Source organism: Solanum verrucosum, unplaced genomic scaffold (assembly GCF_900185275.1).
Source record: "Solanum verrucosum unplaced genomic scaffold, falcon-dt-bn FXZP01000074.1, whole genome shotgun sequence".
In the NCBI taxonomy this organism is placed as follows: domain Eukaryota; kingdom Viridiplantae; phylum Streptophyta; class Magnoliopsida; order Solanales; family Solanaceae; genus Solanum; species Solanum verrucosum.
This window is the reverse complement of record NW_026020200.1, coordinates 149,611-157,483: the sequence shown is the minus strand read 5'-3', so window position 1 is coordinate 157,483 and position 7,873 is coordinate 149,611. Positions and strand designations below refer to the sequence as shown.

The following is a 7,873-nucleotide window of genomic DNA, read 5'->3' as shown; positions in this document are numbered from 1 at the left end:
TTGTGAACTAATATTACAAACTTTGTTCTCATTGAAGGAGTACTGCATAAGACATATAGATGTTTCCTGGTAAAGTCAGACGCAGAACAAAAAAAAGTGATTCAATGTCTTAAAGCAGCAATTGAAAGAAGGGTATCTGAGGTTAGCACTAATGATTTACTTAATTTCTAAATGTTTTTAGATTCATTGTTCGACATATATTGTGAATGAAGAATCTGAATTAGATTATTTTTGTTATAACAATTGAGCGGCAGTGATCTGTGTGTGTTTGTCAAGTTATTAAGCATTCAAATGTCTTTTGTTTTTAGGGAAATGCATTATCTACCTTTAGCCTAACAGTTCAAGTAAGAAGCTATAAATCAAGAATTAGTTGCATGAAGATGTATATTATTTTGCTTTATTTTAGTTTCCACTAATCTCTATATTATTTTTCTTGCAAATGCAGACTATGACAATATTGTGTTCCCGCCCCACCCACAATAACCTTTTTGGAATTTTATCCTCAACATACAATGTTATTGGCATAAGAATGGATGACTCCTCCATCAAGATATATAATCCCCAAGTTGGCCAGGTTGAGCTATTCAGACATTTATTTCATTCTGTCATTTTTGGAATATTACTAACTCAGCATTTAGTTTAAATTCATTCACATCAACTATGATCCCTTTCCATAGGTAAAACCAAAGCTCAAAGGACATCATAAGAGAATAACTGCCCTTGCTTTTGAATTCTGTCAGGTTATATCTGCAGGAGCAGATTGTCAGGTAAATTAGTTTCATATAGATGTATTTCGACAGATACCTTACTTAAAAGAAAAATATAAGCCTTCTGTTTTGGATGAAATTCTCGACTATTTGATGTGGTATGAGATTCATATGAAATGTACTCTCTTCTGTTGTATGAAAGAAACTCATATGACAATGTTTTCAGTCTTCTGCTTCTTTAGTTTAGTAGGAATTCTTTCATGCTACTGCACGGAACAATTGTATGGTCTTATACTGCTCTACGGTAGCTCGAAAGGTATTGCTACTCTTTTCTTTCCTGATGTTCATCGACAATTTTCCCCTTCTTCTGGTCTGCCCACAAGATTCTCAATACAAGCTTAACAACCATCCCTGCTTACATTTTCAGAAAGAAAATTTTAATACTGATTGTTAAACTTCACTAATAGATATGGTTCTCCTATAAGGAACATGTTTGCCTTGTGTTTCTTGGTGTGCTAACACATGTTCACTTGATGTAATTCAATGTTTCTGAATCATTTTTATATTTCTCAGTAATTATTTTATATACACATGACTTCAAGCTAACATGATTACTAATTCTCTCTAGGATGATGTTAACACTTCTTTGTCAAATGCTTCCAAGATGTAGTATCTATTATTGCAAGTGATGGACTTGAGGCTCACTGCATTAGCATAGGAAGTGCCCCACGTGTTTGAGCTACCTGTTGGAAGCAAATGCTCTATCAATTTAGTGCCTTTTCCCCATTTTTTCTTCTAATTTGATCTTTCAGTTTGCAACTCACTCTACTTAAGCCTAACATCAGATAAGCTTCACACACAAGTTATTATTGTACAAAAACCAATTAAAAGTGTACAATGAAAATTTTCCCTTTCTGGCCCAATTTAATTGGCTGTTAAACACGTGGAAATCTGCATTTGAACATCAGAATTTCAAAGGTCTAGAGACCATCAGAAGGTTTCAGTGGAAACAACCTAAACTCTTATCTTTCAAGATCAAAATTGGTGAGTTTTCTGTCTTTCTTTTGTGCATCAAAGATTGATCTTTAATGTTTGTGATAATGGTGCAATTTCTGTTTTTTCTCCTTCAAACATTTGAAATTTCCTTTTTTCCTTCATTTGTACTTCAAATTTTGTCAGCAGTTTTCAAGTTGTCTCTATTAATTTCTTTCTTTGTTTCTCAAATTCTGTGAGTTTTCTGGATTATATTCTTTTATACTTCGTATAGCCTTAGTGAAAATCCTGCCTCCATCATTGAATTTGGAAATTCACTTTTCTTTGACATGTCATTTTGCTTTCCCCTATGTTTTGAGACAACTTTTATATGTTTGTGTGGCATTTCTAAGGGATTTTGAGTGATACATGTAATGCCTTAAAGAAACACCTTTTATTTGTGATAATCATTCTAATATTTGTTGTTGTTAGCTTAACTTTCTTTAAGAGTATTTTTAGATTTTTCGTCAATATCTGAATAATTATGGACATTGCGTTCATTTTAGTGTCTGTAGCCATTTATACATTTCTCAGCCATGTGGCTAAGAACAGAATAAGTTTCTGCATTATTGGCAAGCTGCTACCTATATTTTCTTCATTGTTGAAGAGGTTACATCACACATACTTCAGCCATGTGAACTGGTGTTGTGGGTTATTTCTAAAGATTTTGTCTGTAAAACGTTTCCCATTTCTCTTAATAACTTTGCACAGAGAGAAGACTGGAGTCGTACTACTGAACTTCTTACTAATCCTCAATTTAATGGGACACAACGAGTTGGCAAATCTACCTCGATCGGAAGTGCAGCTGGTCCATATAATTATTCTAAAAATTACAATCCAATTAGCCATCTAACAAGTCAACTGATATCAGAAGAGAGCAACATCAATGCCAATTCAGAGAAAGAGTTGGTACGTTAGATCCTTCAAATTAATTGTGCTTTTTTGAAAATGCAAAGCTTGGTCATTATAGCTGGTAATCTGCATTTTATGTTGTTTCCTAGGGTAATGAGTGCTTTAAGCAGAAAAAGTTCAATGAAGCCATTGATTGCTATTCTAGAAGCATTGCACTTTCACCAACTGCAGTCTCTTATGCCAATAGAGCGATGACTTATCTTAAAATCAAAAGGCAAGTTTAGTGCACTTCATTGTTCTTTTAAGTAACGTAAATAAGGCTTGAAAATTGGGAGCTGTCTTACCTCTCTGTATCCGCATGTATTTAGGTTTCAAGAGGCAGAGAACGACTGCACAGAGGCCTTGAATCTGGATGATCGCTACATTAAAGCTTATTCTCGCCATTCAACTACTACGAAAGAACTTGGGAAATTGAAAGAATCAATTGAAGGTATAATTAATCTTGAAATGTAAGCATATGTGGAACTATTATATTCAGGTTTCCTGTCTAATGCAAATGTAGCAGCACAGATGCTGAATTTGCATTGAGGTTGGAACCACAGAACCCACAGATGAAGAAGCAGTATGGAGAAGTTAAGGCTCTGTATGAGAAGGTGATTGCTCTATTTAGTTTACATGCAATCTCTTTTTTGTTTTCCTTAAAGAGAGTTTGCATTATAACAATCTGCAATGACTTCTCTCGCTCTCTGGCCATTCCTCTCGCTTTACGATACCCACTAGAAATAGTCAATTCAACATCGTTCTTATTTTGTTGCTTCGGTGAACATGACTCTTAAGACAGAAAACATCAAAGGAGAATCATCACATTATCCCCATTGCAGAAATTACATCACAAACTTCTATGAGTTTTACAGATATATACACTTGCTCAACTTATTCATGGAATGGAGTAATATAGACGTAATTTTCATTTTCCTCTGCAATTGGAGTTCCCTTCATTCTGGTAATAATGCTAATATCAAATTATATCAAAAAGTGTTGTGTACTAAAATATTTGGGTTGCAAAAAGAAAAAGCGTACAAAAGATACAAGGCAGTTTGAATGCACAAAGTGCAAATGATAGACAACTTTAATGCCTTAGCATTGTCAAATGACATACACATGAATTCTGTTTCAACAAAATTGAGCATATATGTGCAATATTTTTAACTATTAACTCCTAATGGTTATGGATCAACTATTACTTTTCAGAAGCCTTTTTGCTTAACACGTGTTCTTTTTTTCCTGCAAACTATGTGTATACCAAAGCACTTGCCACTTTTCCTAATACCCAGATGACCACTTTTTCTCTCTCCAACTGTCTCTCTCTCTATATATATATATAGATATAGATATAGATATAGATAGATAGATAGTTAGATAGATATTCTTTACCCTTATTTAGAAAGGACAATAAAACTACACGTGTCTTCTTCAAAATTAATGGGGTTTTGGTTGCCAATGAAATTGTGCCAAAAAATAGACAAAATCATTACATTTGGTAGTCAAATGTAATGATTTTGTCTCTTTTTTGGCACAATTTCATTGGCAACCAAAACCCCATGAATTTTTAACAAGACACATGTAGTTTTATTGTCCTTTCTTATTTCTAATAAAAAAAATAAGGGTAAGGTAATATATATATATATATATATATATATATATATTACTCATACAACACAAATTTAATAGCCTTCCATTGAAGAAAAACTTTTGCTCCCTTTCTCAGGTATTTTTTTTCCCTTTTTCATGTTTTCCCTCTTCCCATTTTCAATTTTTCTTGCAGATTTTGCTTGTCACCAAAAGAGAAAATCAAAATAGGTCAAAATTACAGTTATTAGTTGGACGTCAATTACTCTGGTATTGCATTTGTGCTGATATTGCAAATGTAAAAGCCAAAGTAATAGCATCCCTTATGAGTTTCATGTTTGATGGTTCATGTTTCATGGTTTCTATACTATTCAATCTTTGGTAAATATACCACGGGCCCATGAGTATGATTTTAACTTGATGCCTAACATGATAAGAATATATGCAGGATAGCTATTTTCTTTTGTCTTCTTTTTGGTTTCTTTTTATTGAAATTTTAAATAGTAGCATGAAAGTTTACTTTGTATCAGAATAGGAAACGGTTTTTGTAGAGCTAAATGGTGCATTTGGATATAAATGTGGGAGATTAGTTCTCTTGTGGAAACTGTATCTTCTATGATACTAAGTCATAGATAAGACATCAGAGATTCAGACACAGTATGTTACACATTTTCTGACCTGCAATAATCTGCCAAATGTTTTTGCTATCCTTCTACAGGCAGTTTACAACTTCCTAATTTTCCATGTATTTCTAAATTGAGTGATAATTACATTTATGTTTGAGGGATAAGCTCAGTCACCAAAACTTTCCATCCCCTCTTTCGGTGCACTTAATTGTATTCAGATCATGTTATTTAATTTAATCCTGCAGAAGTTTGTACTAAGTTTCAAAAATAGAAGTTGAAGTTATAACAACACTTTAGGTTCAGAACAAAAAGAGGAGTAGAGCCATCTAAACTGATGAAACTTATTGGATTACCCAACAAACTGGATTGCATTAGTTATTTTTATGTACTCTTGATAAAATAATAATCATTTTTTATGTACTAAGATGTTTTTGCACTTTCTATTTTTCTCCAAAATATATCTGACTTTTAGTATGTGGAGGGCAATTATGTTGTTGCATCTCCCTAATTTAATCACCCCTATTCATAAAATCACAAAAAAGAAAGGAGTTTGACTGAATACTCATGTTATCCTGCAGATACTACTGTTTGGTTAACTATATTTCCTACAAACATGGTACTAAGATTGAACATCAACCGAATAGAATTAGCAACACGAGATTGGATTTGCAAAGTTCAAATTGTCGAAATGGGATGCCCACGAGAAAGCCTTGACAAGAAATGTAGATTCCAAAATTTGATTTTGGAAGATGAAGAAGTGAGCTCATTATTATATTTTATCTTATGAATATTGCTCTTTTTCTTTTTACCATATGTGAACATTTTTCCTACGTTTGACCGTTGGTAAGCAGCTATAGTTAATCTCAGCTTTGTATAACTCTTACTTTCAGGAATGCCAGATTAAGGCAGTTATGTATGCTGACAAAATTGAGCAGTATGCAGATAAGCTTTTTTTGATTTGTTTGCTCGCATCATCAATTATCGTCTAAGCGTTATCATAGTACTTACTCTTCTCTCCTTATGTTCTCACGCTCTCAGGAAAAATTAGTTTCTCCTCACTCTATGGGAGGATTTCGAAGAAATAGAAGGACATGAAATTGCCTCTAAAATGGCAACAGAGGCAGATCTGATTGTAATCCTCGGAAGGAGTATAGGAATCTCTACTTATCAAGGTACATATGCGCTAAACTTTTTACCAACATAATTTTAGATAATAACAAAACATTATACAAGCTATGTGTTATACAAGGTTGTCACTGTAGACTAGGTACAATTCCATAGTACGTGTGAATCCTAATTACCCACAAGCAGTAGAACTCATCAACTGGTACTCACATTTCATAATTATTCTCTAGCTTTAATTTGCATATAAAGAACCTACAAAACATATTATCTGTTGTAACAATAGGGCAAAAGAAAACAAAACAATGTTGTTAAGTTGTGCGTCAGAGAAAAACTCAACAAGCTCATTTGTCGCTCCCATGATAGTGACTCCTGCTGGCCAACAAGTTATCTCTATTGCAGAAATCTCATCAGCACCTTATGTAAGTCATACTTGAAGCTGCTCATTTGAGAGTATGCTTATTAATTTTCTCATTGTCTAGCTTTGCCTAAATAATAAAAATAAATTATATTTACTCATCAGTAATTTAACACGTATTATGTATATGATATTTTCCGACAGATGGGAGTGTTCTATGTCGAAGCAGAAATGGCCATATTAGATGAATTCCAAGAGTTTTGTGTGCTTGAATGCTCAGGATGCAAACAGAAGAAGCGCACAAAGGATAGAAAGGATTTTGAATGTCCAAAATGCAATCGGAAAACAGCATTAGTGCCTCGGTACTATACTTTTGACTTCTAAATTACACTTTCTACAAAATATAGCATATATTATACACAAATTTCAAACTTGCCATCATTTCAGGTGTATCTTTCAAATTGATCTTATTGATGGTACTGCTACAACCACAGCATCTATCTCTACTGAATTGGGAGAAAAATTACTCTCCATGACAGCGGAAGACATATTTGACATAACTTGCACTAAGGTGATCTCTCATTCCCGCTGGCTACTTGTACACATGTATTGTCACAATACCATATATCTTGAGCAGAAACAGTTTACTATATATGCTTTGTTCTAAAGTGTTTGTTGTAACTCTTTACATTTACAGCGGCAATCATTGTCTCTTAATCATGTCCATGAGATGTTGTCAAACAAAGTATTCCAAATTGAGCTAAGGAAGTCATCTTGGGGCAGCTTAAATAGCACGCATGCTACTTTGTCCATTCTTTCCTACATGGAAAAGGAACATACTCCACAGAGCACTACTGATAGGAATTCTAAAAAGATAAAGCCTTTGGAAACAAGTGAGGTAGAGGTGATGGTAACAACTACTGCAGTTGGTTCTTCAAATGTGACGCCAAAATTTGAACCACCCACACCAACCAAAAAGGGGTAAAAGGTCAATCTACATCTCACTTTCACACCAAACTATAGGTCACAATGATTATCAATTCCACATATTTAGAAGTATTTCAAAAAGTCCTGGTAAAAGTGTCTACTTTTAGGTGTAGTTTACTTTCTTTTATACTGGTATCCATATAGTTCCTGTGAGACATTGTAAATCTCATACTGATGTTATAGTGCTTCTTTTGCATTTGCTCTTATCTGCTTTCAAATTTCACAATTTTGTTATGTTTATGTTTCACATCACGTTGGAAAGTCTCACATTAATTGAGGGCTAAAAACTCTCTATCCATGTTCATATCCATGTTCAAATCAATTGGTTGTGAATTTCTATTTTATTCCTCATCTGATGTTGACTGTTCAATTAGCTTATTTTAGTTATAACAATTGAGCAGCTTGATTACTTCAGAGTTAGCAGCACCTCTTTTGGGCAGTGAGTTGTGTGTCTTTGTCATGTTATTAAGCATTCTAATGTCTTTTATTTTTATGGAAATAAATTGTGAATTATTAGCATACCAACAATTGAATACACTTATTGAGCATCTATACTCTCA

General features: G+C 33.6%; 1 pseudogene; it reads left to right on the top strand.

Moving 5' to 3' along the window:
- Positions 1–5,459: 5,459 nt before the first annotated feature.
- Positions 5,460–7,311, top strand: LOC125830018 (uncharacterized; annotated as a pseudogene).
- The last annotated feature ends 562 nt before the right edge of the window (positions 7,312–7,873 follow it).